This window comes from Stegostoma tigrinum, chromosome 27, assembly GCF_030684315.1.
Source record: "Stegostoma tigrinum isolate sSteTig4 chromosome 27, sSteTig4.hap1, whole genome shotgun sequence".
NCBI classification, from domain to species: domain Eukaryota; kingdom Metazoa; phylum Chordata; class Chondrichthyes; order Orectolobiformes; family Stegostomatidae; genus Stegostoma; species Stegostoma tigrinum.
In genome coordinates, this window is record NC_081380.1 from 47,571,025 (window position 1) to 47,581,386 (window position 10,362).

The 10,362-nt window shown below is 46.4% G+C and overlaps 1 protein-coding gene and 1 long non-coding RNA gene across 3 annotated transcripts in view; one reads left to right on the forward strand and one right to left on the reverse strand.

The window, feature by feature from the left end:
* Positions 1-10,362, forward strand: part of LOC125464514 (unconventional myosin-Ic-like) — a 145,125-nt gene that overhangs the window by 60,463 nt on the left and 74,300 nt on the right. The window lies entirely within an intron of this gene.
* LOC132211034 (uncharacterized) lies at positions 7,563-10,242 on the reverse strand. Its single transcript, XR_009447321.1, has 3 exons — positions 9,216-10,242; positions 8,829-8,913; positions 7,563-7,669 (listed from the first exon to the last, which is right to left on the reverse strand). It is a non-coding gene; the product is annotated as an uncharacterized LOC132211034 (long non-coding RNA).

Consider the following 10,362-nt stretch of genomic DNA (forward strand, 5'->3'; position numbering starts at 1 on the left):
TGATTAAAATGCAAATCCCAGAATTTCTTTCCAGTCATTGCCCTCAGATAACTGAAGGTTTTGTCAGTGTATACAAGTAGTGACATCTCAGGTCAGACAATGCATGTTAGATGTGAGGCCTTGTTTAGAACCTGTCTGTGTTTTAACCTGGAGTCAGACTGGTTTTATTTCCAAAGCCGGAATTTATAAATTGTTCTACTGACTGACTCTACAAATTGTGTGCTTTTTGAACAAAATAGAGTGTATCTGTAAACACAAATTAACTCCATAGATCACTATGAATATGTCTGTATATGTGTGCGTGCAAGTGGAAGGAGTATGTGTGAATGTGTATGTGCATGTGTGTGGGTGTGTGAGAGAGAATGTGTGTGAGTGCATGCACCTGTGTTTGCATGCGTGTGTGTATGTGTGTGTACACGCCCACATGCATGCATGTGTGTGTTTCATGAATGTGTGAGAGAGTGTATAGTGTCATCTTGTGGTCATCCTCTTGGGTAATGAACTTGGCAAATTGTGCCTCTCTTCAGTAACTCTGCGTTGTTGTGTATCCCAAAGGCTGCCTTGGAGAACATTTACTTGAAGATCCAAGGCTGAATGTCCTTGATGCTGAAGTGTTCCCCCATTGAGAGGGAATACCTCTGTCTGGTGATTGATGTGCTGTGTCCAGTCATCCGTTATAGATCACAGTGAAGTACTGAGGGAGCACAGCACTGTCAAAGTATCAGTGCTGAGGGAGCTCTGCACTGTCAAAGTATCAGTGCTGAGGGAGCACAGCACTGTCAAAGTATTAGTGCTGAGGGAGCACAGCACTGTCAAAGTATTAGTGCTGAGGGAGCACAGCACTGTCAAAGTATTAGTGCTGAGGGAGCACAGCACTGTCAAAGTATTAGTGCTGAGGGAGCACAGCACTGTCAAAGTATTAGTGCTGAGGGAGCTCTGCACTGTCAAAGTATTAGTGCTGAGGGAGCACAGCACTGTCAAAGTATTAGTGCTGAGGGAGCACAGCACTGTCAAAGTATTAGTGCTGAGGGAGCTCTGCACTGTCAAAGTATTAGTGCTGAGGGAGCTCTGCACTGTCAAAGTATTAGTGCTGAGGGAGCTCTGCACTGTCAAAGTATTAGTGCTGAGGGAGCTCTGCACTGTCAAAGTATTAGTGCTGAGGGAGCTCTGCACTGTCAAAGTATTAGTGCTGAGGGAGCTCTGCACTGTCAAAGTATTAGTACTGAGGGAGCTCTGCACTGTCAAAGTATTAGTGCTGAGGGAGCACAGCACTGTCAAAGTATTAGTGCTGAGGGAGCACAGCACTGTTGGCAGGTCAGTGCCAAGGGAATGTGGCACTGTCAGAAATGCTATTGTTTCAATGAGATTTTAAATCAATGTCCAATCTATCTTTAAGTGGATGTAACAGAATCTTTTTTTGAAAAAGAAGAACAGGTTGCTGAACAGCACAGACTCGACTGGCCAAAGGGTCTTTTTCTGTTCTGTAGACTCCTATGATTTAATTTGGAACATCTTCTGGTTGTGAAGTTTGTAATGGAAATGCAAGCTGTTTCTTCACACGGGATGCTGACAGGCAGGAGTCTGTGTGGTATGTCTATCTTCTGAGGTGTGCAGGGGGTGTGTTTGGAGACACCTGGATCCTCTTGTCTGGGCTCCATAATGACTATCTGACCTTTCCTGATGGCCGAGGTCTGCGTGCTGGGAATGAATGCATCGAATTGAAGAATCTGGCTCCCATCAACCAACTTACTTTTGCATCACTTGAATCGTCTCTGATAATTAATTTATTTACACACAAACACTGACTGCATTATAAAATAATTAGTTGATGTGATTCCCTTTGGGGGTATCGAAGATGTGATTAAATGCTTTATAAATACAATTCTGTTTGATTTAGTAAATCCACAGCAGATGGTCCCATTGCTTTTCTTTGGAATAGAATTATTTTACATTGTGTAGTGTTAGGAATCACAATACATTGATTTGTTCAATGATTAATTTAGCTTGGCTGCTTCCTGCTGTAGTGTTAATATTTAAAATATAAATAATGGCTTATATTTATTGGTCCCAGGTTGTCCCCTGCGCATTATTAAGTGCAAAGTATTTCTAAAGTTGTGTGACGAGCAGGCAGACTGCAGCACACAGATGTGCAATGATAAGCTGGCTGCAGCATACAGGTGGCAATGGTGGGCAGACTGCACATTGAGATGGGCAATGGTGGGTACGCTTCGGCACACAGATATGCAGCAGTAGGTGGACTGCAGCACAGTATGTAATTTCCATAGTTGGGGAGGTGGTAGCGCAGTGTTAATGTTACTGGATTAATAATCAAGGAGCACAGATCTAGGGACATGGGTTGAAATCTCACAATGCCAGAAAATGAAATTTGATTTATATTTTTAAAACATATGGTTTAAAAACTAGTCTAATGGCAACCACATCACCACTGTCAATTGTTGTTTTAAAAACAATTTGTTTTACTAAGCTGTTTTAGAGAAAGGAAATCTGCCGTCCTTCCCTGGTCTGGCCTACATGTACACTAGACTCTCAGCAATATGGTTGTCTATTAGGGATGGTCAATAATATTGGCCTAGTCAGTGATATCCACATCCTGTGAAGCAATAACAAAGACAAGTCTCTAGTGGTCAGGCTACAGCATACTAAAGTGTAAGTGGAAAGAGGCAGAAAAGGATTTGCAGGAAACCTAGGACCTACAGTTTCAGAGAGCCGTGTATCAGGCAAATTGGCAGTGCCTGGCTCCAAACATTATACTTCATTATTTTATTTTTAAACATTGTATTCCTAATCTGGCAGACATCAGTTGGAACATTCTTTCCATTTTATGTTCAAAACAACTTCTCACAACACACTCCAAGTAGTATAGTTACATTATCGCTGCTGCACAGTTGGTGACATATCTTGTGGATGAGATGTCAAATCAAAATACAGTTTGCCCTCTCAGGTGTCCATGAAAGATCCTGGGATACTGTGGGATACTATTGGAAGAGCAGTGCAGGAACTTGCGCCAGTCTAATGTTCATTCCTCAACAAAATCAGTAAAACAGACAATCAGTCATGACCAGGTTGCTGTTATTGGGAGTTTACGGTGCAAAAATTGATAGTAGTCACAATGAAAAAATACTTCACATCCAACAAAATATATTTTGAATGTGGTAACATCATGAAAGGCACAACAGAAATGCAAATGCTTTCCCTTAGCACACAGCCCCTCTGCTGTCCTGTCCAGTCAGGGTAACCTGGGTGGGTCATTGATCCAGATGTGGGGCTATTTCTAGCCTCCTGATTATGAGCATGGCCCCTGGTCACTGTGAGAAAGTGAGTCACTTCAAGCAGCTGATGGAAAAAGCAGATAGGACACATTCCATGGCTGTGAGGCTTGGATTTGGAGCAGATCCCAGCTGCACTCCTTCATGTGAGCTGTACCAGAAAGTTCAGGACTTGATCTCAAATCCTTGCCCCACTGAAACACTGAATATTTGGCTTAATCGGATTTATTTTTCTGTTTCATCCTGTTGCAAACAAAACACATATTTTGAGACACAGTCAGCCAGTTTAACACCTCATTATTGTTGGTGTTAATCTGCCCCCCTTGACTTGCTGCAGTCTGTATGGGGTAGGCACATCGACAGAGTACTTACATTCTAGAGACCACAGGTAAGCAGCTGATAGGGAGGAGGCCCAGGATTTTAACCCAGTGGCAATGATGGAATGGCAATATGTTTCCAAGTCAGGATGATGACTGGCTTGGAGGAGAACTTGTAGGTGGTGTTTCCACGCATCTTCTAGGTAGTGGCAATGTGGTGGACAGTTAAGCAACCCTCCTGTATGGCTCTGAGACATGGACTGTCTAAAGCAGAAACCTCAAGGTGCTGGAGCAATATCACCAATGCTGCAAGATCCTGCAAATCCACTGGGGAAAATAGATGCACCGACACCAGGGACCTCGACCAGGCCAGCGACCACAGCATTGAGGCAGTGACCATCCTTGATCACCTAAAGTTGCCTGGGCACGTCGTCCACATGACCGACATGAGACATCCCATGCAATTGCTCTATTCCTAGCTCTGAAACAACAGGCAAACCCCAGGTGGACAGAGGAGGTGCTTCAGTAAGTCCTCACTTGTGAAGTGCAGCATTCCCACAGACACCTGGGAATCACTGTGTAAGACTGTCCAACGTGGAGGAGGAACATCTGGGAAGGCATTGAGCCTCTCGAGACTTGCCATCGGGAAAAATTGGAAGCCAGGCAAAAAAGCGAAAGGAGCGTGCTGCCTCATCAATGCCCGACCCACCCCTTCCCAAGGCCACCACCTGCCCCCAGTGTAACAGCCCGCAGAAACCACGTCGGTCTGTACAGCAACATATGGACTCATACTGAGCGTGGAAGAGAGTCGTCATCATCCACAAGGAACCGCCAATGATGATGGGCAGTTAAACAACTCATTGAACTAGGACCCTCTACAAATACCCTATTCTTAATGATGGAAGACCCCAGCACATGAGTGCAAAAGCTGAAAAATTTGCAGCAATCTTCATCCAGTGGTGCCAAACATTACAGATACCAGGCTTCAACCAATTTAACTCACTCCATGTGATATGAAGAAACGATTGGAGATGTTGGATGATGCAAAGGCTATGGGCCCTGACAAAATTCCAGCAATAGTACTGAAGACTTAAGCTCCAGAACTAACCACTCCCCTAGCCAAGCCGATCTAGTACAGTTACAACACTGGTATCTACCTGACAATGTGGAAAACTGCTCAGGTATATTCCTATACACAAAAACCAGGACAAATCCAAGATAACAAAGTGTGGAGCTGGATGCCCACAGCAGGCCAAGCAGCATCTCAGGAGCACAAAAGCTGATGTTTCGGGCCTAGACACTTCATTAGAAAAGGGGGAGGTGGAGACAGTTCTGAAATAAATTGGGAGAGAGGGGGAAGGGGATCGAAGATGGATAGAGGAGAAAATAGGTGGAGAGGAGACAGACAATTTAAAGGGGGGGGCGATGGAGCCAGGAGAGGTGAGTGTAGTTGGGGAGGTAGGGAGGCGATAGGTGAGTCCAGGGAGGATGGACAGTTCAAGGGGGCGGAATGAGGTCAGTAGGTAGGAAATGGAGTTGCAGCTTGAGGTGGGAGGAAGGGATAGGTGAGGAAGAACAGGTTAGGGAGGCGGGTACGAGCCTGGCTGGTTTTGGGATGCAGTAGGGGGAGGGGAGATTTTGAAGCTTGTGAAATCCACATTGATACCATTGGGCTGCAGGGTTCCCAAGTGGAATATGAGTTGCTGTTCCTGCAACCTTCAGGTGGCATCGTTGTGGCACCGCAGGAGGCCCATGATGGACATGTCGTCTAAGGAATGGGAGGGGGAGTTGAAATGATTCGCAACTAGGAGGTGTAGTTGTTTATTGCGAACCGAGCTGAGGTATTCTGCAAAGCAGTTTCCCCAATGTAGAGGAGGCCACACTGGGTACAGCGGATGCAATATACCACATTGGCAGATGTGCAGGTGAACATCTGCTTGATGTGGAAAGTTTTCTTGGGGCCTGGGATGTTGGTGAGGGAGGAGGTGTGGGGGAAAGTGTAGCACTTCCTGCGGTTGCAGGGGAAAGTGCCGGGTGTGGTAGGGTTGGAGGGGAGTGTGGTGCGGACAGGGGAGTCCCTGAGAGAGTGGTCTTTTTGGAAGGCAGACAATGGTGGGGACGGAAAAATGTCTTTGGTGATGGGGTCGGATTGTAGATGGCGGAAGTGTCGGAGGATGATGCGTTGGATTCGGAGGTTGGTGGGGTGGTACATGAGGACAAGGGGGCTTCTCTTTTGGTGGTTATTGCAGGGGCGGGGTGTGAGGCCTGAGTTGAGGGAAATGTGGGAGACATGGTCGAGGGCGTTCTCAACCATTGCAGGGTGACGTTGTGGTCCTTGAAAAACAAGGACATCTGAGATGTACGGGAGTGGAATGCCGCATCCTGGGAGCAGTTGTGGCGGAGTCAAAGGAATTGGGAATAGGGGATGGAATTTTTGCAGGAAGGTGGGTGGGAGGAGGTGTATTCTAGATAACTGGGAGTCTGTGGGCTTGAAATGGATGTCGGTTTCTAGATGGTTGCCTGAGATGGAGACAGAGAGGTCCAGGAAGGTGAGGCATGTGTTGGTGATAGTCCGGGTGAACTTGAGGTTGGGGTGGAAGGTGTTGGTGAAATGGATGAACTGTTCGAGCTCCTCACGGGAGCATGAGGCGGCGCCGATACAGTCATCAATATAGCGGAGGAAGAGGTGGGGTTTAGGGCCAGTGTAGGTACAGAAGAGGGATTGTTCCATGTAACCTACAAAGAGGCAGGCATAGCTTGGGCCCATGCGGGTGCCCATGGCCACCCCCTTTGTCTGTAAGAAGTGGGAGGAATCCAAAGAGAAGTTGCTGAGGGTGAGGATGAGCTCGGCTGGCTGGATGACGGTATCGGTGAAGGGGGACTGGTCAGGCCTGCGGGACAGGAAGAAGCAGAGGGCCTTTAGGCCACCTGCATGGGGAATGCAGGTGAATAGGGACTGGATGTCCATGGTGAAAATGAAGTGTTGGTGACCAGGGAATTGGAAGTTCTGGAGGAGGTGGAGGGCGTGGGTGCTGTCACGGATGTAGGTACGGAGTTCCTGGACCAAGGGGGAGAACATGGAGTCCAGATAGGTGGAGATGTGTTCGGTGGGGCAGGAGCAGGCAGAGACAATGGGTCGACCAGGGCAGGTGGGTTTGTGGATTTTTGGGGTGGGGAGGGTGCGGGGTTGGGGAACAATGAGGTTGGAGGCTGTGGGTGGGAGGCCACCTGAGGTGATGAGGTTGTGGATAGTTTGGGAGATGATGGTTTGTTGTTGGGGGTGGGGTCATGATCCAGGGAGCTGTAGGAGGTGGTGTCTGAGAGTTGGCGACTGACCTCAGCGATGTAGAGGTCAGTGCGCCATACTACAAACACCTCACAAATCCAACCCAGCCAATTCCCGCCCCATTGGTCTCCTCTCGATCATCAGTAAAGCGATGGAGGGTGTCAGTAACAGTGTTATCAAGCAGCACCTGCTCAGCAATAACCTGCTCAGTGACGCCCAGTTTGGGTTCCGCCAGGGCCACTCAGCTTCTGACCTAATTACAGCCTTGGTTCAAACATGGACAAAAGAGCTGAGTTCTAGAGGTGAGAGGAGAGTGACAGTCTTTGATATCACCGATGATTTCACAATATTCAGCACTATTCATTACTCCACAGATACTGAAGCAGTCCATGTCCAAGCGCAACAAGGTCTGGACAGTATCCAGACTTGTGCTGGCAAGTGTCGGGGAGGCAATGGCCTGGTGGTATTATCACTGGATTGTTAATCCAGAGACCAAAAGAATGCTCTTGGTTTGAATCCCACTACGGCAGATGGTGGGAATTTGAACCCAACAAAAATATCTAGAATTAAGAATTTAATAATAAATATGAATGCATTGCTGATTGTCGGGTAAAACCTATCTGGTTCACTAATATCCTTTTAGAGAAGGAAACTGCCTTCCTTACCTGCTCTGGCCTACATGTGACTCCAGTCCCACAGCAACGTGGCTGACTCCCAACTGTCCTCTGGGCAATTAGGGATGGGCAATAAATGCTGCCGTAGCCAATGATGCCCTCATCCTGTGGATGAATAAAAAAGGAATTGCAGCACATAAATGCCAGGCTATGAACATCTGCAATAAGACACAATCTAATTACCCTTCACTTTCAATGGCATAATGATCATTGAATCCCCCACTATCAACATCCTTGGGGTTACCATTGACCAGAAATTCAACTGGAATTGCCATATAAACACAATGGCTGTGAGAGCAAGTCAAAAGTAAGGGATACTGTGCTGAGTAATGCCGCTCCTGACTCCCCAAAGCCTGTCCATCGTGTAGAAGGCACAAGTCAGGAGTGTGATAGAATAGTCCTGATTTGCCTGGATGGGTGCAGCTCCAACACCATCCAGGACGAAGCAAACCCACTTGACTGGCACTATATCCACTCCCTCCACCACCGATGCTCAGTAGCAGTGGTGTGTGCTATCTACAAGACGCACTGCAGAAATTCACCACCTTCCAAACCCACAACTGCTTTCATCCAGAAGAACAAGGGCAGCAGATACATGGGAACACCACCCCCTGCAAGCCATTCACCATCCTGACTCGGACATATATCGCCATTCCTTCAGTGTCACTGGGTAAAAATACTGGAATTCCCTACCGAATGTCATTATAGGTCAACCCACAGCAGGTGGACTGCAGCGGTTCAAAAAGACAGCTCACCACCACCTCTATCATGGGCACCTAGGGATGGGCAATAAATGTGGCCAGCCAGTGCCACACACAATTCATGGGTGAGTAAGGTCATGTAGTTGAGGTCACAAATTTTGATTCATTATTTGAAGGTACTAACGAGGGCCCATACTGTTTTCTGATGGTTCAGCAAAGTGTAGTTTTATTCATCATGAGTCCAAGAATGGAGCTAGCCATCTGAGGCAGCTTACTACTGAATACAGAGATCCTCTAGCCTGGCTGGCTGTTGGGTGACATTCACACCAATTCTGTGCAACATGATGACAGTCCCCAAAGAGAGAATTCCCAAAAATCTCCAACTAACCTTCAACAGCACCAAAACCCCAAGTACCCTACTAGCACTATTCAGGTTGGCCTGGAATTGCCTTAACATAGCAACATTGCTACATAGCAGGGTAAGGATCGGGTAATCTGCAACATCTGTTAACTTCACTGATTACAAGACTCAAATGAAATGTGACTGAATTCTGTCCACTCACCTGAATAATTACGCCCCTGCTACAGAGTTCGATATTCACTTCCCTCTGTCTTCTAACACAAGGATGTGGAGATGCTGCTGTTAGACTGGGGTGGACAAAGTCAAAAAATCACACACCAGGTTATAGTCCAACAGGTTTATTTGAAAACGCAAGCTTTTGTAGCACAGCTCTTCTGCAGGTGTAGTGTGAGACAGAGGGTATAAGACACAGAATTTATAAGCAGAAAGGTAACAACCCTAAAACTGGCTGCCTCTTGTTGTACACAGTATTGCAAATACTGTTCCTGCAGTGCCGTATAACTGAAATATAACCTCCCTACACTTGTATTCAAGTCCCCTCCCCAATAAATAATAACATTTCATTAGCTTTCCTAATTACTTGCTATACCTGCATGATTAATGTTTTTGTGATTCATGGTTGAGGATACTCAAATCCCTCTATTTCTCATGGCTCTGCAATTCTTCATCATTTAGATAAAATGCTTCTTTATTCATTGGATGCATTAGTGGTCATCTTCTAGGATTCAGTAGATTCTGAAACAGTTCCTGCAGATTGGAGGGTGGCTAATGTCACTCCACTATTCAAAAAGGGAGGTGGAGAGAAAACAGAGAATTATAGACGAGTAAGCCCAACATCGGTAGTGGAACAAATTCTCAAATCCATTATTAAGGAGTTTATAGTGGAGCATGTAGAAAGCAATGGGCAGGATCAGACAGCGTCAGCATGGATTTATGAAGGGGAAATCACACTTGACAAATCTGTTGGAATTCTACGAAGATGTAACCAGTAGAGTTGACAAGGGGGAGCCAGTCAATGTGGTGTATTTGGACTTGGGGGGAAGTGTTGACAAAGTCCCACGTAAGAGATTAATGTGCAAGATTAAAGTGCAAATGTATTGAGATGAATAGAAAACTTATTGGCAAAGAGGAAACAAACAGTAAGATTTAGTGGGTCTTTTTCCAAATGGCAGGCAGTAAGTAGTGGGTGCTTGGACCCCAGCTATTCACAATATATATTAATGATTTGGATGAGGGAACAAAATGTTACATCTGCAGATTTGGAGATGATACCAAGTTGGGTGGAAAGGCAAACAGTGACGAGGATGCAGACATCTGGACAGGTTGGGTGAGTGGGCAAATCAATGGCAGATGCAGTATAATTTGGATAAGTGTGAGGTTATTCACTTTGGAAGCAAAAACAAGGCGGCAGATGACGAGCTGAATGGCTGTAAACTAGTAGAGGGGAGTATGCAGTGTCCTTGGGCACCAGTCGCTGAAGGTAAGCCTGCAGGTGCAGCAGGCAGTAGAGAAGAAGACAGTATGTTGGCCTTCATTATGAGAGGTTTCGAGTACAGGAGCAGCGATGTGTTGTTGCAGTTATACAGGGCCTTGGTGAGACCACACCTGCAATATTGTGTCTCCTTTTCTGAGGAAGGATGCTCTTCCTCTTGAGGGAGTGCAGTGAAGGGTTACCAGGCTGGTTCCGGGAATGGCTGGTCTGGTGTATGAGGAGAGATTGACTAGGTTAGGATTGT